Source organism: Choloepus didactylus, chromosome 1 (genome assembly GCF_015220235.1).
Source record: "Choloepus didactylus isolate mChoDid1 chromosome 1, mChoDid1.pri, whole genome shotgun sequence".
Classification (NCBI taxonomy): Eukaryota; Metazoa; Chordata; class Mammalia; order Pilosa; family Megalonychidae; genus Choloepus; species Choloepus didactylus.
Genome location: NC_051307.1, coordinates 209,938,168 through 209,963,354, shown reverse-complemented (window position 1 = coordinate 209,963,354; position 25,187 = coordinate 209,938,168). Strand labels below are relative to the sequence as shown.

At 39.5% G+C, this 25,187-nt stretch overlaps 1 pseudogene; it reads left to right on the top strand.

Moving 5' to 3' along the window:
- The first annotated feature begins 10,031 nt into the window (after nucleotides 1-10,031).
- On the top strand, nucleotides 10,032-10,829 carry LOC119526919 (annotated as a pseudogene).
- The last annotated feature ends 14,358 nt before the right edge of the window (nucleotides 10,830-25,187 follow it).

The window sequence follows — 25,187 nt, the reverse complement described above, 5'->3', positions numbered from 1 at the left end:
GTTACAGTTCTCTAGATTTTCTCATACGGCAAGTTTCCTTGGGCCCAAGTCCACCACCAATTAGGATGAATCAATGGGCTACGTTCTGATTTAGGTTGCCTCTTGGACCTACATCGAAGGTTTCCTTTCTCCTGACTCCTGGTGCAGAGGCCAGCCCCCATCATTCTTACAATTCTCATGGTATTCCCTTTTGGGGGCCTCATTGTGCCTTCTTTCCATCTCTATGGCCTTGATCAGGACCATCCCTGAACTGAGCCAGGCCAAAAAAAGTGGGCTGAACTTGGAGACTGGAGAGAGTGATGACTCAGACATGGTTTAAGACTGCCTTCCCTTTGTTATGCTACTGAGCCAGCAAGTACACAGTGTGAAGGACAAACTTGAAGAACCAAATGAGTTGACATAGCTTCCCGATGCATCCTGCTTATCACAGAGGTTTTCCTTAAAATGGATGATCTTATGAAATAGTTTCAGTGACAGATTTCAAATGGAGTCAAGAAGTCACTCTGGTGGACATTCTTATGCACTATATAGATAACATCTCTTAGGTTTTAATGTATTGGAATAGCTAGAAGTAAATACCTGAAACTATCCAACTCCAACCCAGTAGTCAGGACTCCTGAAGACAACTGTATAACCATGTGGATTACAAGGTGTGACAGAGTGACTGTGAAAAGCTTGTGGATCACACTCCCTTTATCTAGTGTATGGATGGATGAGTAGAAAAATGGGGACTAAAACTAAATGAAAAATAGGGTGGGATGGGGGGGATGATTTGGGTGTTCTTTTTTACTTTCATTTTTTATTCTTATTCTGATTCTTTCTGATGTAAGGAAAATGTTCAGAAATAGATTGTGGTGATGAATGCATAACTATATGATTGTACTATGAACAGTTGATTATACACCATAGATGACAGTATGGTATGTGAATATATTTCAATAAAAGTGAATTTAATTAAAAAAAAAAAAAAAAGGAAGACCTTAGCATTTTGCATGGAGTGAGAAATCTGAGTTAGGAAGAACCTTAATCCCTGGGTTTGCTGTTTTTTTTTTTTTTTTTATCACTGGAATCAGGGTGGGGTCATGTCAGCTCTGAGGGGTCTGCCCTTACTACAGAAGGAAAATCCTTCTCTATCACAGTTAAATACTTACTGTTGTATTACTTATTGTGCCATAACTGTGAACCTCGAAGGAGTAGGGACCTTAAGATTTTCTGGCTGCAAGCAACAAAAATAATTGCTTCTGGTCAATTTAAACAACACACAAAAACAAAAACAAAATCAAGATTTAATGGCAAGATATGTGGTAGGACAGGAATCCAGACAGGTCCTGGAATCTAGGATCAGGAAACTAATGAACATCAGGGGGTGCTATTGGAATGTGTTTTTTTAGTGCATTATTCAGATCCTCAGGCAAGAACATCTGATTGGTCTAGAGTCACATGACCACCTCTGAGCTGTATTGGGCTGTGATTGACAATTCATCAAGACTGCTTTTCAATGGGTTCTGCATTTTCAAAGGAAAATCAGGTTGCTGTTATCTGACAGAGCAAGGATGCTCAGCAGGCAACAATAGTCCACACGGTGCCTTTCTTCCAGCGGGGCTGTGAGCAGTAAAGATGGGCAGACCGAGGAGTTTGGTACAATTCTGTCCTCTGTAGCTATATGATCTGAAGTTCATTGTGTCCTGAGAGGGGTGACAGGAATCTATCTGCCTCTGGAGCTGGAGCCCAGGGTTTGGTCAAAATATCCTGCTCCACTCACATTATTCTAGATTAGATTACATTTTGTAAACTCAGTCTTTTATTTACTGTTAAGTAGGCCTGATATGTAAAACCAATATTTTGGAATTTATTTTCAGGGCTATAGCACCCTTCAAAGCTGCAGACAAGTTTTTTTTCCAGGTCGAAGCACTATATTATGTCAGAAAGTAAATCACCTAAGCTCAGTAACGCCCCAAGAAATCATCATGCATACAGTGTGTTAGAGAAAGCGCGGGAGCAATGCAGTTTTAAATCAGATGTAAAGATAAAATGGAAATGATAAATATAGCATGTAGACTCTAGTAATTATAATTCCATAGTCTCCTGATCAGTTGTTTGCTTATTCATTTATTCATTCCTTAAATATTTATCAAGTGCCTATTTGCGTTGTGCTCAGTACCGAGAACGGACATAGTCTCAGCCCAGTGGAATTTGCACTCTAGCGGGAATCACATTCTACTATAATGTTAATTTAGAATAAAACTTAGTTTGAGTGTTCAAATATTGCAACTACCCAAGTCACAAAACTATGCCAAAGTGCACTGGGGAATCAAAAAAAAAAAAAAAAAAAAATCATGTTTCATATTTGGGTATGACTATATAGTATTTACTCGTCGTCTTCCTACCCTTCCTAGCACATATGCCTGTTTCTCCTAAGATTTCTTCCTTCCTTCCTTTCATTATCTCTCTCTCCCTCTTTCTTTTTCTCTCTCCTCCCTATCCCCTCCCTCTCTTCTTCGCCTCCTCCTTCTTCTTTGTGCACTCTCTCTCTCTCTCTCTTTCATTCTGTCTCTTTCTTTTCAAAAAAACTGGAGCAGTTAGGGAAAGGGGAGACTTTCCAAACATTTGGGTGTGGATTTTCTACCCTCTATTTATAGGGAGTAAAGCTTTGAAGAAATTACAGTGGAGATCTCCATGAACCAAGGAAGTTTTCCTCAATGCCTAGGATTGGATTTTTTTCTCTTGACATATATCAGTTTGGCTATTTAATGCTCACAAGGTTCAAAAAGGCTATCAGGAAGCTTTTGGGGTGATTTGGAACAGCATCTCCAAGGAAGATGGGAGGTTTATAGGCCTCCTTCTCTCTTTCCTCCTGGCGGAACTAACTGCCCAGTGGTGCTGCCCAGAAGAGCACAAGTGAGTCAAGGCTGCTGGCCTGAGTGCTCTGTGAGGGCAGGCACCCCCTCTGCCACAGCCACTATTAAATTCCCAACACCCAGCACTGTGGCAGCAGAATGCTGACATTCAGTATTTGTTACATGACTGAATTAAAATACGAAAGATCCTTTGAGCAGGAGAAGAGAAAATTAATCCCACTGAATTTCTAGTCAGATGATTCTTATAGCTCCTTTGGTTGATTCTGAATCAATCAGAATTCTTCATATACTTGACCATCTCTTTAATCCTATATATTTTATTTTGTACATTTAAAAATGTTGTTCTGAGAAGAGATGTGGTAGATTACAAAAACGGCCACAATATTTTTCAGCTCCTCCCATCAGGAGGCAGAATTGATAAGAGACAAAGGCCCTAGTCCACAGCTGTCCAGCAGAGGGTCAGCCAGTCCCAGCTGCCTACTCACTAGCTGAAAACGGACTCATGAACCAGCTGTCCCGGACCAGAAGAACTACCCAGCAGAGGCCAACCCAAATGGATGATCTGCAGAACTATGAAAACTAAATTTCTATTGTTTTACACAACTAAGTTTTGGAGGATTTGTTACAACAGCAAAAGACAGAGAGTCCACAGCTTCACCAGACTGCCAAAGGGGTCCACAGCACCAAAAAAGCTAGTACCATTATACCTTAATTTGACAAATATTATTAAGCACTTGCTCTGTACTGGACAAAGAAGCCTTGATTTTATCCTGTAGGTGATAATTACATACAGAAACAGTTACATATATAAATAAATGTTACCTTTTTTTTTATTAATTTGCACCTTATTAATTCAGAATTCAGTAACGTTTCCTATTGCAAACAACACCAAGTCAAATGCCTTCTAATCTCTTGAGCTCTAAGCAGGGTGCGCACTCATGCTTATTGAGCTCCAACCCTGTACCCACCAGGCAGTCTGCTATGGACCATAGATAATAATATGCTTTCGATTTAGGTCCTGGATGTCACTGTTCGTAGAAGAGGAAACCAGGATCAGAGGAATGGTGCGACTTGTCTGAGGTTACCTGCTAGTGGAACCCGAACCCAGACTGGATCTGCTGAGCCCAAAGGGCAGGTGCTCTCCCCAGCTCTCCTCACCTGCCTGTCACATCACCCTGTCCCTGACTACTTTGGGTCAAGCAGAGAGGGGACATCAAGCACTTTCCAAATACTTCCAGGCAACACTTCATTTTTAAGTTTCCTTCCCCTTCCACTGAGAAATCAAAGAGAAAGAAGAAAACACAATTCCTTTAGTACTTTTTATATTTGCATGATCAAAAATTCTGTTTGTCTTTTTCCAATTCCCCCCAAACCCACAGCTCTCTTTACTTTGTCTCCCTTTCTATTTTTTTGGAGGGGAAATGGCTACATGCTTTTCCTCCACTTTAACTACTAGCCTGATATTGGGTACAGTATCTGCTCTGGAAGTGGGCCTTTCATATTGTGCAAGGAAAGAGTTAACACAGCAGGTCTGGTTGCTTGCTCCTTGTATGTCTCCAAGAGAACCATGGTTGACCTTTGTCAAATCCCTCATAGTGTTCTTTATGTTAGTGATGATGATTGTGTTATATCCACCTGGAGCACGTGCTGGCTTGTCAGGCTGTTTGTACAAACATCAAGATTGCTCATGTGCACCTGGTTTCAATGCTGTGGTCCTGAGTTTCATTTGCCAAAGTTGGTTGTGTAGCAGGATATGCCTACATGACCATCCCTACCTTCATAAAAGCCTCAGACCTGGAGAAAGAAACATGTTTCCCTGGGCAGAGATATCCCTCACATGTCCCTGTTGTTTGCTGCTAGGGAGTGAGAGCACATTCTGCATGGCCTCAGGCAAGGAAGGACACCAGAAACCTAGGCTGGATCCCTCCGGACTCTGCTAATATGTATTTTTTCCTGCTGCTTTTGCTCTGTATCCTTTGCTGTATGTGGTAGTTTGGAGGCTGCATGTACCCCAGAAAAGGTCATATTCTTTTAATCCCTTCCTGTGGGTGTAGATCTATTGTGGTTGAGACCTTTTGATTAGGTTATTTCAGTTGAGATGTGACCCACCCTATTCAAGGTAAGTCTTAATCCTCTTACTGGAGTTCTTTATAAGAGGATAAAACACATACAGAAGCTAAGAGATGAAACTGAGAAAAGCCCCAGAGAAGCTGAGAGAGGATGCCACTGAAGCCAGAAGCTGAAGCAATGAAACCCGGGAGAGAAGGACCAGCAGATGTCACCATGTGCCTTGCTATCTGACAGAGGAGCCCAAGCTTGCCAATAACCAGTTTTCAGAGAAGGTATCGACCTGTTGATGCCTTAATTGGGACATTTTTGCAGGCTTAAAATGGTAAATTTGTAAGCTAATAAATCCCCATTGCAAAAGCCAACCCATTTCTGGTATATTGCATTTCGTCAGCTTTAGTAAACCGAAACACTGTAATAAACTCTAACCCATGAATATAATGACATTGAATTTTATGAGTCCTTCTGGCAAATCACCAAAAAAGCAAAATAAAACAAAACAGAAACCACAGACTGGATACAGCAAATATATTCTTCTATTGTGGTTTGAACTATGTCTTTCAAAAAGATATGTTCAAGCAACAAGCTGAGGTCACAGTGGCTGAGAGATCCCAAATATAGTGCGAGGCTATTCTGGAGGTTTCTCTTATGCAAGCTCTAGCTAGACATCCCAAATGGCCACAGTATGCCATGCCCTTACCAAAAGTAGTCCCCAAATACCTAGGTCCCTACCTGAGATTGAATAAAAAATTCACTCACTAAGGTTTATCTCTCAGAACTTAAATCCACCAGAGTGTTCCTATGCCAGATCTGTACTAAAACCCAGAGGCAAAAGCCTCTTTAAGAACAACAATCAGATGCAGCCCCTTCCCCAAACTGTTGACACCCCCTTTCAATATGAACAAGTTAGGGTGCTCTCTGCCTAGACACCCCTGAAGATGGAGAAAGATTAAGTGAGAGGAAGGGGTAGCAACAAACAAGATAAGATTTAACAAAGATCTATGAATACTGAAATTATATATATATATATTTATATATTTATATATATAGTTATATATTTATTTATATATTTATTTATATATTATATATACATATTATATATATAATATATTATATATAATTATATATATAAATTATATATTATATATATTATATAATATAATATTATATATATTATATATAATATTATATATTATAATTATATATATTATATATAATATATAATTATATATATAAATTATATATATATATTATATATATATATATATCTTTAGATGCTGAGGTGTTGGAATAGCTGGAAGGAGGTAAATGACATGGTGGAACTGTAACCTATGACATCCTTTAAAATTTGCTCTATAGCTACTCATTGAAATGTGCTTTGAAAGTCTTCACCTTTCTGTGTATCCCCTATATTGCATAACAAGGAAAGAACTGAAACTGTGGAACTGTAAACCACAACCATTTTTGAAATTACCTATATAACTGCTTATTGAGCCTTATATCAAAAGTTAACAGCTTTCTGTATATATGTTATATTTTACAATAATGGAAATAGCTTAAGTTGTAGAACTGTGACCCATGACATTTTTTTGAAATTTGTTTTCTAACTACTTGTTAAATCGTACTTTGAAAGTTTTTATCACTGTTATGTATTTATGTTAAAGTTCACAATAAAAAAGTGCATTAAAAAAAGATATGTTGAAGTTCTAATCCTCAGTCATGTGAACATAACTATTTGTAATTGGGGTCTTTTAAGATGTAATTAGTTAAGATGAGACCAAACTGTATTTGGGTGGGCCCTAATCCAATATGACTAGTGTCCTTATATGAAGAGAGAAATTTGGACAGAGAGACAGACAGTCATGAGGGATAACACCATGTGATGGCAGAGGCAGAAATTGAAGTGCTATGTCTTCAAGCTGAGGAATGTCAAGAATTGCTACCAACCACAGAAGCTAGGAAAGGGCAAGGAATGATTCCCCTCCACAGGTTTCAGAGGGGGTATGGCCCTGCTGAAACCTTAATTTTATACTTCTGATCTTGGCAACTGTGAGACAATAAATTTCTATTGTTTTAAGCCACCCGTTTCTGGTACTTTGTTACAGCAGCCCCAGGAAACTAATGCATTTTCCTTGTAGAGGGAAATGGTTTGACAATGTCACCTCTAAGGCTCTGTGCAGCTCTAGGATTCTATATTGAGAGCCTGGCTCTCCTACATGGTGGCCGCTATTCTGGCCAAACGGTCATATCTTTCAGCCTCTGCTATCCTGGTTTTACTGTGGGACATCCATGACCACATATTTTTATTCTCAGGCCACATACCAGTTCTATTTCTGGTTGGCTTGCTTTGTGAAAAGGGGCAAAGAAGTCAATTTGATACCAAGGATTTCTTTAAGAAGACAAGTTCTAGAGTGTGGGAGACCTTTGGTTGTCTATCAGACAGCCATTGCCCTCCCTCCTTCTTTGCTGTGAAAGCAGCAAGGTGCCCATCCACAGAAAGTGAATGTTGATTGGTCTAGGTTCTTCCTTGGGGTGCTTTGAAGAAATATCAAGCCCTGAGCCACAAACCAGACCAGTAGTATTAGAATCTCTAGGGGTGGGATGGGATATTTCTAAGATGCAGCCAGGGAAGGAATGCAGTCTAATCCCAGAAATCCCCTTAATGCTTGCTAGTGATTTGTCTAAGTTTAAGCACCTGGTCCTGTTCGGGACAATAAGATGTAGTAAAAGATTTCTGAGGGAATTCTGTTTAAGACTTTCCTCTTTGACAGAAAGGAGAGGCTCGTGGGGAAAATACTTTTTATGGGAGGTAAGACCACCTTTTCTCATCTCCCTTTTAGAATCTGGATGGTGTAGTGTGAAGACATGTTGCTTGGAGCTGTGGCAGCCATCTTGTGACCATGAGAGAGCTATTGCCAACATGTTGAAGGTGGCAGACTGGAAGGATTGAAGGAACTCGGAAACTCGATGGCATATTTGAACCAATAACCAAACTTAGTACTGCTTAACTCTGGACATCTTGTGAAGCAAATAGTAGATATACTTTTGGTTCAAACATACTGATTTTACTCAATGCATCTTACCCCCCATTTCAAGCACAGCCCAATGACGTGTCATAATTATTAGTCTGAACCATTAAGAAGGATCAAACTGCATTTGATATACTAAAGGCCCAAGGCCCAACAAAAGCAGAAAAGGAATTTGGGTGTACAGAGACCTCAGTCTTCTGGAAAGTAGCACCAGATGCTTCTATGATTACATTTAAAGTAAATATCAATGCTGATTTGGCCAGTGCTCTGATTTAATTACAAATTCTTCTTGATTATTGGTTAAAATTTTATTTGCATAAGACAATTTGGATTCCAGCTGTGTTTATTTCAAAGTTATTATTTTGGGATAATATTCTGTTTTTCAGGCTGTTTCTAATTACAGAAGGTTTCTGCATTTAGTAAGCTTAAAGGAGGTTTTCCTGTATTGGTGATGGCAAATGGATTTCATCTCCCTTGCGGGTTCTGATTGCTTGGTTTGCCTGGAGTGCCGGACTGAGAAGGATTTGGAGGCCAAGCCTGAACACTGTAGGGAAGGCTACCATATGTGATACATTAGAATGTCTTCTTGCCTGATAGAGGTGGGAGGATAGCACATGTCCTGCACAATTTCCATAGCTGCTTCATTAACTATAATTCAAGGTCAGAAATACCTCTGCTCTACTAGAGACTGAATGCTGACAAGATCTGCATTAGCTGACACATCAATATAGTTCTGTGGTGAAAGAGTCATTTGTTAGGCTTGAAATGAAAATATCCAGGGAGTCTGGTTCTTGTGAGAGAGATGAAAACCTAAATGAACACAAAGTTGTGAAGTCAAGAAGTTGAGAAAAAAGGTTATTAAATGTGATGGCCTGCTGGGGTAAAGACAGCCCACAACTTAGTGCCATATGACCACTGTTCAGCAGTTGGTCATTAGCTGTGTGCCTTTGGGCAACTCAGCCCTTTTCTCTGGGACTCAGTTTCCTCATCACTAAAATAAGGATAATACCTGCCCTGCAGTCAACAACAGGTATATATTAAAATGGCCTAGCACAGAACAGCACCTCAAACGAAAACTATTGTTGCCACAGAAGTGTAAATTACTGGATTTCTTTGAACATTAGTCTTTAAACTAGTTCCTTAATATGTCCTTTTTAAAAAAACAAAACAAAAAACAAACAATAACAACAAGCTTTTCGGAAAGTTTCTATTCCAGAAGATTGATGATGAGTGTGTCACTATTGCTAACCTACCTTATGAATATTTAAATAAAGCAACATAACTCTCTTCCCCCCTTTCAAAAACAAAAAATAAAGCAACCTAGAAGTATGCTTGTTAGATTTAGCAAATAAAAATATCGGATGCCCAGTTAAACTTGCACTTCAGATAAACAACAAATAATTTTTTAGTATAAGTATGTCCCACAAAATATTTGGCATGCATTTTATCTGGCAGTCTTATGTATGACGATAATCTAGAGTTATGATGAATTGTCAGTAAGTTTTGTACGTATATTTTCTAATTTTTTTGAAATATTTCAAACTTACAGGAAAATTGCCAAAAAAAAACACACAAAAAGCTCCAATATATCCCCATCCAGATACCCAAATTTACCAACTTGTAACATTTTGCTACTTTCTGAAACTACTCCTTTTTATCCTCTAGACCTGATACCAGCGGCCGGTTGACGCTTGCCCCGCCCACTTTAAAACAACTTTACCTGTGTAGGCGGCGGGGGCAGGCAGCATGAGGAGTCTGGAGGAGCGCTGAATCCCGTTGAAACCGGCCGCCACAGCCCCCCATCACCCGCAGAATTCCTGGAGAATGTGACCCTAATACATAAACCGGTATCAGTGCAACCCCGTGGGCTGATCAATAAAGGCAGCTGGTGCTAGCTCAATGCCGCGCTGCAGGCGTTGGTTGCTTGCCCTCCGAAGTATTTACAGGCTCCTGACAGTTACCAAGTCGAGCCTGTCTGTAAACGGCCGACGAGAAGATGCTGAGGAATACTTAGGCTTTATTCTAAACGGACTTCAAGAGGAGATGTTGAATCCGAAGAAACTTCTCTTACCAAATAATGAAAAAGCGTACTGTTTCCGAGGGACCCAAAAGCCACTTGATAAACGAAGATAAGCAGGAAGAACAAGGCGAAGGAAGCGAGGGTGAATGGAGCAAGCGTGCCCCAGGAACAACACTTGAATCACTCCCAGGTGGATTTTGTTCAGACCCCAATCACTGGCGACTTTGGTGGACACTTCAGGCCTGTGGTTTACTAGCAGAGTTCAAAAGAATCTGCCAGTTTTGCAGCCCTTTTTTCACGTTGCCGTTGGATGTCCAGTCTGACAAGATAATGTACACTCCAGGATGCATTGGAAAGCTTAGTGGCAAAAGAATCTGTCCAAGGTTATACCACAGAAACCAAACAAGACATCGAGATAAGTCGAAAAGTGACTCTGGAAAACCTCCCTCCTGTTCTGGCGTTACTGCTTAAACGATTCGTTTATAAGACTGGTAGATGTCAGATTCAATATAAAAACTATTGAATATCCTGGGGACTTGGAACTTAGTAAAGAACTGCTTTCTCCAGGGATTAAAAATAAGAATTTTAAATGCCACAAAACCTGTAGGCTTTTTGCAGTGTTCTGTCACCTTGGCAACAGTGTGACTGGTGGTCATTACACCACAGCCGTCTTCCATTGGCCTGAACGGCTGGCTGCGCGTTGATGAGCGAGCGCGGTGGTGAAGCCAGTACCAGGTGGTGCAGCCTGTGCTGCCGCCACGTGGACCGGATGTAGCCCGCCCTGGGCGTGTGTGCCAGACGCCCGCTTGTGCAACGCCCACGCTCACTTTTTTCCTTTCTTTGGTGGCTCTATAAAGAGAATCTTTTTCTCCCTTTTGCAAAAATGGATAATAGTGAAAAAGAGGCGCCTTGGGCTTTGTGTGCAACGTAGTATATGTTGACTTTTTTTTTTTTTTATTCAGATATATTCACATACCCTACAGTCATCCACAGTGTACAGTTGTTCACAGTACCATCATATAGTTGTGCATTGATCACCAAAATCAATTTTTGAGCATTTTCATTCCTCCAAAAAATAAAAATAAGAATAAAAACAAAGTAAAGAAGAACACCCAAAACATCCCATTCCCCCATCCCCTATTATTCATTTAATTTTTGTTCCCATTTTCCTACTCATCTGTCCATACACTGGATACAGGGAGTGTAAGCCACAAGGTTTTCACAGTCACACCATGCAAGCTACATAGTTATACAGTCATTTTCAAAAAATCAAGGCTACTGGGTTGCAGTTCGACAGTTTTAGCTATTTCCTTCTAGCTATTCCAATACACTAAAAACCAACAAGGGATCTCTTTATAACATAAGAATAAACTCCAGAATGACTGCTTGACTCCATTTAAAATCTCTCAGCCACTGAAATTTTATTTTGTTTCATTTCTGTTCCCCCCTTTTGGTCAAGAAGACTTTCTCAATCCCAGGATGCTGGGTCCAGACTCATCCCCTTATGAGCTTCTCTTAATTTCACCTCTTTTAAAGGACTCCAGTAAGGGGATTAAGACACACCCTGGGGCTGGCCTTTCCTGAAATAACGTAATCAAAAGGTCCCACCTACAATGCATCTGCACCCACAGGAATGGATTAAAAGAACGTTATCCCTTCTGGGGTACATACAGCCTCCAAACTACCATAGAGATATTTTACATTCTCTTTTGTGCATGTACTGAGTCTTCAAAATGTGGGTGTGTATTTACACTTGGAATGCATCTCAATTTGGATTATTCACATTTCAAGTTCTCTATCACCACTTACGGCTGGCAGCTCCCATCTTGGATGGTGCAGCCCACAGATACCGTTCTCCACAGCAGCAGCCAAAGTGATTCTATTAAAATGTAAGTCAGATCATGTCACTCCAGGGTTCCAAATCTTCCTGTGGCTTTCCGCCTCAGAGTAAAAGCCAAATTCCCAACATGAGTTAGGGTGTCCTAACACATTCTGCTTTCACTCCCCCTGTTAGTTCTCCTGTCAGTCCTGCTAGTCTCACCTCATTCTCTCTGCTCCAGCCACACTGGCTTCCCTGATGTTTCTCAAACAGGCAGGTTCCCACCTCAGGGCCTTCACACTTCTAGTTCTTTCCGCTGGAGAAGCTCTTCTCAGAATGCACCTGCATGGCTGCTCCCTCCTCTCCTTTAGGTTGTTCTCTTGTCACTTGCTCAGAGAGATCTTTCCTATTTAAAATAGCAACCTCTTCCCTCAGTCTGCATTCTTTTACTTTGTTTCATTCTTCTTTATAGAAATTATCACTACCTGGCATTATATTATATAAGTATTAATTTCTTTTCCGTCTCCTCCAATAAAATATAAATTCCATACAAACTTTTGACCCATAGATACATCCACAGCCTGGCTCAGTGCATTACACACACTAGGCACTCAATAAAAATTTGCCTAAATAAGAGATGATGGGAGATATGAGCCTGGGTGCCAGTGTTCTGGGAGCCAAATAGGGGAAGGAGGAGGCTGCGAGACTTTCACTTTAAGTATTTCAGAGCCCTGTTTTCAGTTTTGCAGTGTAAAACTGATGCCTGAGGTCTCTGAGTCAGGAGTCCCACTGGTTCAATATCATCATCAAAGAAAAAAAAAAAACAAAAAAAACCCTCACCAAACAAAACACAACAACAACAACAAAACACCCCTTGGTCTTCTGCTGAGTTTGGACTTAGACAGTCACTTGGCTGTTCAGATAGGGAGGAGCTCTGGATGTCAAATATTCCTTACACAACTCAGCAACAAAAAACAAACAACCCAATTAAAAAATGGGCAAAAGACTTGAATAGAAATTTCTCCAAAGATATGCAAATGGCCACTAAGCACATGAAAAGATGCTCAACATCATTAGCCTTTAGGGAAATCCAGATCAAACCATGATGAGATAGCATTTTACACCCACTAGAATGGCTAGTATTTTTTTAAAAAGGGGGAAATAGTGCTGGAGAGGATGTGGAGAAATAGGAACACTCATTCACTGGTGGGAATGTAAAATGGTGCAGCTGCTGTGGAAAACAGTTTGCCAGGTCCTCAGAAAGTTAAGTATAGAATTACCATGTATGTCAGTTTGGATATATTATGTCCTACAAAAAGCCAAGTTCTTTAATGCAATCTTGTGGGGGCAGATTTATTAGTCTTTTGATTAGAGTGGAATCTTTCCACTGAGTGTTCCCATGGTGATGTAACTCACCCAACTGTGGGTGATACCTTTGATTGGATTATTTCCATGGAGGTGTGGTCCTGCAGTATTTAAGAGAGAAGCTAAGATCCAACATTGAGATGCTTGTTGATGCTTAGACATGCTTGGAGATGCAGACAAAAGAACATTTGGAGATACTAAGCTAAGAGAAACCCAGAGACATTTTGGAGAATGCCATTTTGAAATGCAACCCAGTAGCAGAGGAAGAGCAGATGCCAGCCACGTGCCTTCCCTATGACAGAGGTGTTCCAGATGCCATCCACCATTCTTCAGTGAAGGTATCCTCTTGTTGATGCCTTAGTTTAGACACTTTTATGGCTGGAGAACTGCAAATTTGTAGGCAAATAAACCCCCTTTATAAAAACTAATCCATTCTGATATTTTATATAACAGCAGCATTAGCAAACTGTACTAAGCTGTATCAGTTAGGGTTCTCTAGGGAAATGGAACCAAAGGGATATATCTGTAAATATGAGATTTTATAAAAGTGTGTGGATGCATGAGTCCAAATTCCATAGGGCAGGTGGTGAGCTGGTAACTCCAATGAAGGTCTTTGATGAACTTCCCAGGAGAGGCTTGCTGGCTGAAGAAGAAAGAGCTATATGTTGACTTTTAACATCCAAATCAGAATTGTGTTTGGTTGAAGCACACTGTCATTTGATTTAAGAAAATACACAAATACCCATATTTCTGAAATAATGCCAATTCCTAAGATAAGAAAGGGGAATTTGCATTTGATTCCCAGTCTAATTGCTTCGTAGAGTAACTCCTGTATCTCTAATTGTACACTGGTTCAGTGATATCTAGGAGTATAAAGTTGTTACCTGTCAATAAAAGTCACAAAGTTGGTTTGAAAAAAAAAAAACCAACTTAACATCTCTTTAACTCACGGTAGTAGAGCACGCAGAACAGAAGAAATAATCCAGAACAAATGTGTAGCTCAGAAAACAAACAAACTCAGGGCTCAAGGAAAAATGGTGCTTTTGGGTCTTGCACATGTCTCTCAAAATTTTGGCTACTCTTAGAAATAGATTTAAGTGGAAGTTGCTTTTTTAAATCTGTTTATGAGTAGACTCATCTGCAGAGGGGTCTTAATGAGAATAACTATGTAAACATTGTTAATTGAATGGAACGGCCTTCCTAGCTCCCTTTAGAATTTCAAAGATGAAAATTCCGATGAAAATTGGGCAGCAGAAAAAACTTCTTTAGCATTTATCCGTGGTTCTAAAATATAACAAATTTCCAGCTGGGACAAAAGAGGTAAAAGCTGTTTTTATTATTATATATTTTTAATCCATTTGGATACAGGAAGATGAAAAAGACAGAATGGGGCAGGCATGTTTTGAGATATTTAGACAACCCAAAGACTTATTATGGAGTAAGTAAAAAGAGAAAAAAAACTCTCTCTCTCTGTCTCTGTCTCTCTCTCTCTCTCTCTCTCTGGTGATCGCTTTGAGAAATAGCGTACATGTACACATGGGAAAAGAAAGTTACCCAGAAAGTTACCAATGGTTAAGAAGTTGTACTCTTCTCAGATAACAGATATGATTGCAAATCCTAGCAACCTCCCAACCATGTGACTTTGGAGAAGACATTTCATTCTTTGTGTCTTAGTCTCACTCTCTCTAAATTGAGATTGTACTGCTATCCACATCACAGTGTGCCATGTACTTGTTAGTGGTCAGTATGGGGCTTGGTACAGAAAGGATGGTCAGGAATATTAGCTTTGATCATTTTTTTTAAATTCCAAAGCTATTGTAATTGACAGATCCATAGCTTAACTGAACAGAAGCATCAACAACTTCCCAGGTGGTTCCAGCACTGGAGGTGGTGGTGGTGGGTGGTGGTGTTGAAAAGTTACTTTTTCCTTGGTGGCTTCAAGGTACTGTTAGTAGGTATATGACTTTTGTTTCATTATTCTTAAACTGTGTAAGTTACATACACTCCTGTATGTATGATATATTTTATAACTTTTGAAGAGTAGCCCTTTTCTTCATGTACTACATTTTAATGCATTTTGTGAACTTTAACATATATATGTGTATATATATAAAATATGATTTAACAAGTAGTTAGAGAACAAATTTCGAAGAATGTCATGGGTCACAGTTCCACAACTTCAGCTATTTCCATTATTGTAAAATATACCATACATAGAGAAAGGTGTTAGCTTTTGATGTACAGCTCAATGAGCAGTTACATAGGTAATTTCAAAAATTGTTATGGGCTCATGTACTGCATTTTAATACATAAATTGCTTTGATAGTGAAATTCTCAGACACCCACAATTTGATTTTAATTATTACAAATGGAAATTAATGACAACATCAAATAATGTTCCATATAGTCTGCTTGGATAGTGAAGCCTTTCTTTCTTCTTGAGACCCAGTAGGAGACTTTGTCTCTTGTTTTTGTCATTTGTCTTTCTGTACTCAAATTTAACTAGACAGATAGACTTTCAAATGTACATATCAAAATCTAAATTAAAAGAAAAGCATCAGAGTGGGAGAAAACTTTCCCTCCACTTATGTTGCAAAGGATTATGTAATCAAGAGGCTACATGGAACTCGGAAACAATGGATTAATTGTCTTGATATGTGGTAATGAATGCACAATTCTATAAGTTTGCTAAAAATCATTGAATTGTTCACTTAAGATGGGTGGATTTTACGAAATATAAAACATACCTCGATAAAGTGTAAATAAATCCTTGATATATAAAGTTCTCCTACAAAACAACTATTTAAAAAAGCGACAGCTCAATAAAAAGTTGGCAAGAGATACAAATTGGAAGTTCACAGAAAAATAAATATGGATGGCTAATAAACATAAAAATAAGCTCGTTTTACCAGCAGTCAGGGAATGGCACTCTAAAACAGCAATTGCAAAATTAAAATTGTATATATTATTTTAGTAGGTAGGTATTTAAAGGGCTCAAAAATAAAAATGAAAAACAGTGTAAAATATAGAGAAAAAGTTTCCTTTCCACCCCTTTCTCCCAAGATCTCTTATTTCTCTTCCCCAATGCAACCACTGTTACCATTATCTTGAGTAATTTTCCAGAGATTCTTAATGTATATACAGGTAAATATGGTTATTTATCACTACCACTTTATGCAAAATGGTCAGCCACTGAATAAACTGTTCTGCACATTGCTTTGTTCTTCTGCCTTGGGGAGCATCCCCTATGGGTATAGAGAGCATCATATATATATATATATGATGTGTGTGTGTGTGTGTGTGTGTGTGTGTGTGTGTATGGCTGTATAGTATTACATTGTGCAGATGAACCACAGTCTATTAACTATTTCACCAAAATACAGTGAAAAACATTTTTTAAATTATTTTTTAACTAATATTGCATAATACATTCATATGTTTGAATACGTCTGTGGACTAAGTTCCTAGATGTAATTTTGATAGATATGGAAAGACTTTTAAAGGTTGATTGTATCCAGCATCAGCTCATATACTAATTTTAGAAAGCAATCTTGCTGTATATCAAAATTAGAAATATGTACATCCTTTGACCCAGAGTTATATTTTTAGGAATATCCTCTGCAGCAATTCTCATATATGAACACAAAGTTATATGTTCCAGCAATTTTTGAAATATCAAAACTTTGGAAGCAACTTAAGTATTCAGTAGTCTTTGTAAATGAATTATGGCACTTTCATACTAAGAAATATTAAAGAGAGTTACAAAGAAAGTGATAGATCTTTCAAAATTGATCTGGAAAGGAAGTCTTCTAAAATGTGTTAATGAGAAAAGCATGTTACATGAGTGGTGTGATTCCATTTAAGATAGATTAATCAATAGATATAGCTTGATAGATTTATAGATCTGTATGTATATAGATCACTTATCTCCCTCCCTCCCTCCCTCCCTCCCCCACCCCTCACTTTCTTTCTTTTTTCTATCTAAATGTATAGATAAAGATCTGGAAGTATACACATAAGCAGAATTAGGTACTTAAGGAGAGAGAAAAAGGATTGAAGGAGAATGGAAGGGGAACTTCTATATTTTTATTCACATATAACTTCCGTAATTTACAAAAATGACATTTGTAAATCCCAATAAAAATTCTAATGAAAATTATCAACTACCTCTCCAAGAATTTCTTTTTTTCTTCTCCCACCTCTTTTTTGTTAATTATGAAAAATTTCAAGTATACATAGAATACAGACAGTAATATAACAGACACTCATGTTCCCACCATCCAAATTTAACAGATGTTAACATTTTGCCAAATTTCCTTCAGATGCTGTTTTAAAAAAAGAAAGAAAATATTCCCAATATAGTTAAAGCTCTCTGCCCCACACCCTTGAGGTAGTAATTTTCTTGAATCTGAATATCATTTGCAATTTTTTAAATCATAAAATAAGTGCCCTTAGCTGATTTAAAAGAAAAAAAGTATTAAGATTAGTTTTCCCACATTTTGTAGAAAACTACCTGTAAGAGGGATTACAAACTGCATCTGTTTTAAAATTTTATTTTTTATTGTGATAACATGTAGAAAACATAAAACTTCCCATTTTAACCATTTTAAGTGTGCATTAATTATATTTTCAATGCTGTGCTACAATCACCAACATGCACTTTCAAAACTTTTTCGTCACTTCAGACAGAAACTCTATACCAAATAAGCAATAATCCCCCATTCTTTCTTCCATTGGCCCCTCTATTCTACTTTCTGCCTCTATGAATTTGCTTATGCTAGATATTTCATATATATGGAATCATGGAATATTTGCCCTTTTGTGTCTGGCTTATTTCACTCAGCATAATGTTTTTAAGGTTCTTCCATGTTGATTTATGCATCAGAATTTCATTTCTTTTAATGGCTGATTAATATTCCATTATATATATATATCTGTTGATGGATACTTGGGTTGCTTCCACCTTTTGGCTGCTGTGGCTCATGTTACTATGTACATTGGTGTACAAGAATCTCTTCAACTCCCTGTTTCCAATTCTTTTAGGTATGTGTGTACCTAGGAGTGTAATTGCTGGATCACATGGTAATTCTACCTTTGACTTTTTGAGAAGTCACCATATCGCTTTCCACAGTGGCTGCACCTTTTTTGCATTCCCACCAACAATGCTCTAGAGTTCCAACTTCTCCACATCCTTGCCAATACTTGTTATTTTGTTTTTTTTTGTTTGTTTGTTTGTTTTAATAGTAGCCATCCTAGTGGGTATACAGTGATATCTCACTGTGGTTTTGATTTGCATTGCCCTAATGACTAATGATGATGGGCACCTTTTCATGTGTTTATTGGCCATTTGTATATAATCTTTGGAGATATGCCTAGTCACACCCTTTGCCCATTTTTAAAATTGTCGTTGAGTTGAAAAAGTTCTTTATATATTCTTGACACAAATTCTTAACAGAAAAATGCTTTGCAACTATTTTTGTCCATCCCATAGATTATCTTTTCACTTTCCTTTTTTTATTGCCTTTTGGCCTTTTTTTTTTTTAATTTTGAAATAAATTCAAAGTTATAGGAACAGTTGCAAAAACAATACTAACCCCATATACAGAATTCCATCATACCCTGACCCCCCTCCCCCGATAGCCCAATCCAACTTTAACATGCTGTCCCATTGGTATTTCTTTCCCTCCCTCCCTATCTAACATCCATCATCTATTGCTCTGTCTTCTGAACATATGAGAGCTAGCTGCTCACACCCTTGAACAAACACTATAATTCACATATACACTTCCCATGAATAAGAACATTCTTTTATGCAATCCCAATAAGTGCCGCTAAGAAGTACAAGAGATTCAACAATGATACAAAGCTTACATTCTATATTTCCTTTTCCTTAGGTCTCAACTGTGACCCTTTGAGCCTCCTGTCCTCCATCCTCCAATCCCATCCAGGTTCATCCTTGGCATTCAATTGTCATCTATTTAGACTGTCTTTTTTTTTTTTTCAATTGTGGAAACATATATACAGCCTAAATCTTCCCATTCCACCCCTTCCCTAGCCTTCCATTAGTGCGATTAATCACATTTAGAATGCTGTAATGCTCTTTCCCACCATCCATTACTAGAAATTTCCCTTCACCTCAAACAGCAACCCTACACTCATTTCTTAACTCCCCATTGCCCCTTCCCCCATTTCTCTTAACCCATAATCTACTTTTCATCTCTATGCTTATATTCTCTAATAATTTCTTTGTGTTTACTGTGGGGCTTAAAATTAACCTCTTAAATCCATAACAATTTTGTTTTTCTTTGATACCACCTTCATTTCAATAGGACACATAAACTATGTTCCTATACTCCTCCATTTCCCCACCTTTATATAGTTGTCTAAAATTACATATTTTACGTTGAGTTCAAAACCACTGATTTGTCATTAGAGTTTGTGATTTTATATCATGTAGGAAGTAAATATTGGAGTCACAGTTCAAAAATTGTTGACTTCTATTTGTATTCCATTGTGGTTGGAGAATGTGCTTTGAGTATATTCAATTTTTTTTTTTTTTTAATTTCTTGAGGCTTGTTTTATGTCCCAGCTTATGGTCGCTTCTGGAGAAAGATCCATGATCACTGGAGAAAAATGAGTGTCCTGGTGATTTGGGATGTAAGGCACTATATATGTCTGTTAAAATTCTCTATATCTCTTTCTCCTTTCTTCATTTCTCTGTTGGTAGGGCTCCCTTTAGAATCTGAAGTAGGGCAGGTCCTTTTTTGGCAAACTCTCTCAGCATTTGCTTGTCTGTGAAAAATTTAAGCTCTCCCTCAAATTTGAAGGAGAGTTTTGCTGGATAAAGTATTCTTGGTTGGAAATTTTTCTCTCTCAGAATTTTCAATATGTCATGCCACTGCCTTCTCACCTCCATGGTGGCCGCTGAGTAGTCACAACTTAGTCTTATGTTGTTTCCTTTGTATGTGGTGAATTGCTTTTCTCTTGCTGCTTTCAGAACTTGCTCCTTCTCTTCAGTATTTGAGAGTTTGATCAGAATATGTCTCGGAGTGGGTTTATTTGGATTTATTCTATTTGGAGTTTGCTGGGCATTTATGCTTTGTGTATTTATATTATGTATAAGGTTGGGGAAGTTTTCCCCAACAATTTCTTTGAATACTCTTTCTAGACCCTTACCCTTCTCTTCCCCTTCTGGGACACCAATGAGTCTTAAGTTTGGACGTTTTATTTTATCTATCGTATCCCTGAGATCCATTTCGATTTTTTTGATTTTTTCTCCATTCTTTCTTTTGTTCTTTCATTTTCTGTTCTGTGGACTTATAGGACACTGAGACGTTGTTCAACTTCCTCTAATCTTGTATTGTGAATATCCAGAGTCTTTTTAATTTGGCCAACAGTTTCTTTTATTTCCATAAGATCTTCTATTTTTTTATTTACTCTTGCAATGTCTTCTTTATGCTCTTCTAGGGTCTTCTTTATGTTGCTTATATCCTGGGCCATGGTCTTCTTGATGTCCTTTAAATCCTTTGCCATGTTTCGTTCCTCGATTGTAGTTCTTTGATTAATTGTGCGAGGTACTCTGTCCCTTCCGATATCTTGATTTGTGTGTTTGGAGTTGGATTCTCCATATCGTCTGGTTTTATCATATGTGTTAAGATTTTCTGTTGTTTTTGGCCTCTTGGCATTTGTTTTGCTTGATAGGGTTCTTTCAAGTTGTAAAAAAAAAGGATATCGATCTAATTTTTCAGAAACACAGTTTGGATATGTACACTTTCTCTAACTAACCAACAGATGGCGTCTGTGAGTCACCTATACCCCTCAAGTCAGTTCTCCACCTTGTCCCCGTGGTGTGTGGGGAAATGATTCTTGTGGGGTTCAGTTGGAGAACTCAGTTTGGGTGTGTTGCTGGAGCCGTCCGCCCTGAATGTGGGGCGTGTATATTCAAATATATTCAAATCCCCCAGGTTCCTGGAGATTCCAGGCCGCTGCAAGAGTCTAAGCCTTCATTTCAGTTCAGCCCCAGGCCCTCTCTCTCGCTGACCCACAAACCACCGGACTTGGCGTAGCATCCCCGGGTTCTCCGAGCAGGTCTCCCCTCCCAGCTGCGATCCTCCAGGAGCTCAGCCGAGGGAATGCCATGCTACGTCACCAGTGCGCGCCATCTGTCAAGGGAAGCCCCGGGCCACTGGGCTGTGCAGCAGCACACTCTCAGCCTGAAGCAGAAATGCCCAAACGGGGCGTCTCAACCCCCTCCTCCTCGCACAGTTCCTCCTTTGCAGCTCTAAAACTGGCGGGGCTCTGGGCTGTGGGCATGGCCCCAGGCAGGAGTTTATCCAGCCCTCCGGGGAGCCAGCTGCGAGCTGTGGGGTTTCTTTCAGCTTCTGGCTCTCCCCTCCATTCCCCCAGCCCTGAGGGTATCTGCAGCGGACTATTCTCCAGGCCAGACACCAAGAGGCTGGCCCGGCCCCCTCTTGCTGTGTTTTACTGCGTGGTTCCCACTCCTGCAACTGCAGCCGCTCCTTTTTTTTTTTTAAAAAAAGAGCCAGTCAGTCTCCAAATGCCAAGCCCTGACTTCCCCACAATGCTGCGCAGCTGTGGGTCTTCCAGCCAGCTTGCTCACTCATTTCAGAATGCAGACTCCAGTTTCACCAAGTATATGGCCCCTGTGATACTAGCAGAACTCGTCCAGCTGGCGCATCGCTGTAACTGGTATTCTGGGTCACTTTCTGGTTTTTATCTAGTGTTTTTCACAGAGGTGTTTTTTGCCCTGTCTCACCTAGCTGCCATCTTAGTTTCTCCCTTTTCACTTTCTTGATAATGTCCTTTGATGTACAAAGGTTTTAAATTTTGATGAAGTCTAATTTATCTATTTTTTCTTTTGTTGCTCATGTTTCTGGTGTCATGTCTAAGAATCCATTGCCCAATACAAAGTCTTGAAGGTGTCCCTCTACGTTTTCTTCTAAGAGTCTTGTAGCTTTACTCTTGTATTTAGGTCCCTGATTCATTTTGTGTTAGATTTTGTATAAGGCATGAGGTAGGGGTCTTTTTCTATTGAACTATTTCTAGGGTTTGTCCCATTTCCTATTTATTCCTCCTATATGGGTCCTCTGGTTTCCCTAAATGAGCATTTTCCCTGAGCTTTTTGCTTCCATTCTTTTCCATCTGCTCCATTTTAACAGCACTGTCAAACTATCTTTCTAAATCAGGGTTTCTCAACCTTGGCACTAATGACATTTGTGCTGGATATTTCTTTGTTGTGTGTGTGTATGTGGCTGTCCTGTGCATTGTAGGTTGTTTAGCAATTTCCCTGACTACTGCCTGCTAGATGCTAGCAGTACCCTCCATCCCCCAGTTGTAATGGCCAAAAATGTCTCCAGACACTACCAAATGTCCCTGGGAAGCAAAATTGTCCCTGACTGAGAACCACTGTCTTACACCAGGACTTTTTGATATCACTTCCATGCTCACAAGCCTCTCTTGGCTCCCTGTTACCCCATCATGTCATATTCAGACTCCATCCACCCCCTCTTCCAATTTTAAGGCCTGTCCTAATCTGCCCTCACTTCTAGTTTGTTTCTCACTCTCTCCCGTCTGTTAATTAGGCCACCCTTCCCACTGTCTCAGCACTCCGTCAGCCGTCTTATGTTAGGCTAATTTCTACCTCTGGGCTTTTGCCCATGGCTTCCACCTAGCATGTCTGGTCTGTTATTTTCTGCTTGCCCAACTCTTGTTTGCCCTTTAAGGTCAGGCTCAAATCCCATTTCTCCATATTATGTTTCCACATCCTCCTTATTTGGAGGCAGTGAAGTCTGATGGTTCAGCAAATGGACTTGAGAATCAGATGAATGTGGGCATAGCTTTGGTGTTCCCACATATAAGCTGTGTAACTTGGGCCAATAGTTTAACCTCTCTGTGCTTTCTCCCCATTAGTAAAATGGGGACAACAATCCCTACCTTACAGGGTGGGTGACAGGATTAAATTGCAATTTGTAGACATCATTTAGCATCTGAGCTTATATACTATTTTATGACTCTTGAGTTGTTTTGTTAGTGTGTATTTGTCTCAACTGTCCAAACAGAATGATGCTCTTAGAGGAAAGAGATTATATGTTCAACTGCTCCTCTGTCCACACCAATGACAAAACCTTTTCAGTTGTCAGTTGATATGATTGACTGCACAGGGAAAACCACTGCTGTCCACACCTACCAATTACTACATTGCTACTGTATTTAATTACAGACTGGCCCACATAAACTGCTACCCAACCTCCCATTCCTTCTAAATGAATTTCAGAAGCATTAGGCTTATCACTTTGATTACTTTTGGAATATATGTGCAACAGCAACTAGTTGCCGCTCTGTTGAAATGGCTCAAATGATGGATTGCCCAGTGATCAGACAGGATGACTTATTTTATGGTGCTCTCGGAAATACAGGTAGAAATCATGGCACTTGTAAGACTCAGTCCCATGACTGCTCTTTGAGATCATCCTTTGTTAAGGTTCCAGACGGGAATTGCATTTTGTATTTTTTCTCCATAGTGGTAAGAGCACAAGTTTAGAAGTCAGACCATGATTCTAATCCTAACTCTGCCACATACTAGTAGTTTGACTTTGGTCATTTTTTTAAAACCTCTGTACGGCTCAGTTTCTTTATGTGTAAAATGGAGAAAAGAATAGTACCTTCCTATGGACTACTATGAGATAATGTGTATACAATTCTTAGCACAGTTTCTGGCACAAGGCCAGTGCTCTATAAATGTTAACTGCTCAGTCATAGTTTTCTCTCAACAAGTATTCATCAAGCATCAGTATACTCCAGGCAATGAATAAAGGAGCCATGTCCCTGCCCCCCCAAAAAAACTCCATGTTGCTAAGCCCATGCATAACCTCCATCCCTACCACCATGACCACTTTGTTCATGAGTATACTAGGTAATGACAGGAGTGGCTGGGGAAAGATGCCAAATGGTGTCCACAGAACAGATCATCCTATCTACTTGATTATTAAAATCCTTCTCTGCCGAGGTCACCCCCTGGTGAGCATTTACATGGGACACAAGTATCTTCATGATTTTGCCTACTCAGAAAGGTCGATCCGCATACTTTTCTCCTTGACCTCTTTGTCACCAATTTTCTGATCATGTTCCTTCCAAACCCCTGACCTTCCAAACTATTAATCACAGCCAGTGAATCAGTATACAAATGCAGTTTGAGTCATTTCTCTTTCCAAGCAAAATGAACAACCAGGTGACCTGCTCAAAGTTCTGCCCACTGAGAGGACATCCCTTCATCTCTGTCCTTCAGGGATGCCCCAGAAAGGGGGCTATAGTGCTACAGCCCCACTTTCATGCAGGACCATCTGTAAACCAGGCACGAGTTTTCTCTTCCTCAGTCAACACATCATAGGGAACTCCCCAAGAGGCATAGCTGCAGACTGGGAAAGAGAAAATAATGTGACAGGAATGGGGGTCATTGGAAATTGGGCTGCTTCCTGTGTAGTTTACTTAAGCCATTCGGGTCTGCTCAAAGCTGATCTTATATACACCACTTCCATTTTATGATGGAGTGCACGCTCAACTTTATGTCTTGGTGGGTCAAACAGCATCAAGTTCGAGATGGATAACTCAGGCCTCAAGGTAACTAGGTAGCCCATGGTTAAGCATTTGATCTCTACCAAGGCCAACTAGCAGGCCAAAAGCTATTTCTCAAAAGGAGAGCAGTTATCTGCAGAGGATGGTAGGGTTTTGCTCCAAAATCCTAAGGGTCTTCTTAAGATTCTCCTATAAAGGCCTCCAAAGGCTCCAGACAGCATCTCTAATTGCCACTGAAACTTTCAACACCACTGGATCTGCTGGATCATATGGCCTAAGTGGCAGAGCAGCTTGCAAATCAGCCTGGATCTGTTGCAGAGTCTCCTTTTGTTTTGGTCCCCACTTAAAACTAGCAGCTTTTTGGGTCACTCAATAAATGGGCCAGAGTAGCACACCTAAATGAGGAATATGTTGTCTCCAAAATCCAAAGAGGCCAA